The sequence below is a fragment of the Austrofundulus limnaeus genome, unplaced genomic scaffold (assembly GCF_001266775.1).
Source record: "Austrofundulus limnaeus strain Quisiro unplaced genomic scaffold, Austrofundulus_limnaeus-1.0 Scaffold844, whole genome shotgun sequence".
In the NCBI taxonomy this organism is placed as follows: Eukaryota; Metazoa; Chordata; class Actinopteri; order Cyprinodontiformes; family Rivulidae; genus Austrofundulus; species Austrofundulus limnaeus.
Window position 1 is genome coordinate 13,987 of NW_013953246.1, and position 1,408 is coordinate 15,394.

General features: G+C 41.2%; 1 protein-coding gene across 1 annotated transcript in view; it reads left to right on the forward strand.

Moving 5' to 3' along the window:
* Positions 1-1,408, forward strand: part of abhd18 (abhydrolase domain containing 18) — a 46,131-nt gene that overhangs the window by 8,279 nt on the left and 36,444 nt on the right. The gene's annotated exons all lie outside the window — the stretch shown is intronic.

Below are 1,408 nucleotides of genomic sequence, written 5' to 3' on the forward strand. Positions count from 1 at the left end.
GGGTCAGAACACACAGAGCACCTCGTCTCCTTTGGGTTGTGGGACACATTTATTGACGCCGCTCCAAAATTAGAATATCATCACTGAACCATTAAATTAGCTGTTTCTGACATTTTAAATGTTGTTACAGTTGTACTATCAGCAAAAATGTGCTCATCAGAACCGCAGCATGCAGGACTTCCTTGTTTTCTTCTGGATCTGTGGCTCAGTCCCGCCCCCGTCCTTTTTTTGTCCATTGGGAGCAATGATCGTCACACTCGTGGCTTTGTTTGCAACTTATAGTTCATTTGCAAAAAAGCACAATGTGAATGCAAACCGCACCAAACGAAAAAAAAAAAGTTCATTTTTGGTCCGGACCAAACAATTGGACCAAAGGACTTTCCTGGTCTGAATACACCCTAAGAGTCCACAGCGTTGGTACAGACCCCTCAGGACCCCTCAGACCTGTTCCTCAGGACAGGTTGAGGATTATAATTAGATCCATGTCAGTTTGGTGTAAAGCCTGTCAGCTGGTGAACCTTTAATTAAACCAAGGATGATTGTAAACATCTTCTGCTCAGTTGAGTTTGTGCTCAAAAACTGGTGTCAGAGTGAGACTTTGTGAGCCATCAGTAAAAACTGAAGTTCCTCAGTGAGTTTGTGTTCATCACTGAGCTCCACGCTGGCCTCTGACTCACTGCAGAGCTGCTGCTGCTGCTGCTGCACATGAATCTTAGCTGCTGCGTTCAGCTGCTCCTTTCAATAACACTCTGTTTGCCTGTGTGTGTTTGTTTGTTTTTTGTTTGTTTGTTTGTTTGTTTGTTTGTTTGTTTGTTTGTTTGAACTGAACGGGTTTAAAGTAATTGTTGTCATTTTTGGAGTGGACCCACAGCAACCTTAAAACAGCTGAAAACCAGCCGATTCCACAGATGTTCAGTAGGGGTGTAAGAAAAATCGATACACTGAAATATCGCGATATTTCATTTCCTGATACTGTATCGATATTCRAAAGCCCTGTATCGATTTTTTTATTAAGGTTTAAAATGTCAACTTTCCTGCCAGATGTTCATTTTTATGTTGTAGTTCAGCCTCTGACCACTAGTTGGCAGCAGTGAGCCAGCCATTTGGCTCCTCTACCTCTTGAGCACCACAGAGTAAGGGTAGCATTAGCATTGTAAGTAAACATTAGCTTCATGCTCCGATAGCTGAATCTGAGCAGAAAAGACCGACACCCTCTGTCTTCTAAGCTGAGGTAAGGTTACAAACAGTTACTTATTCATCAGAATGTCTGTATTTTAAAGACAAATTAAGTGTCTTGTGTACTATTTTTTCCAACGTTATGGAAGGCAAGCAGGCATGCATATAGTGCATGTCTAATAGTTGAAAACATGGATGAAATAAGAAATATGAAACAAATAAAATAAAACAC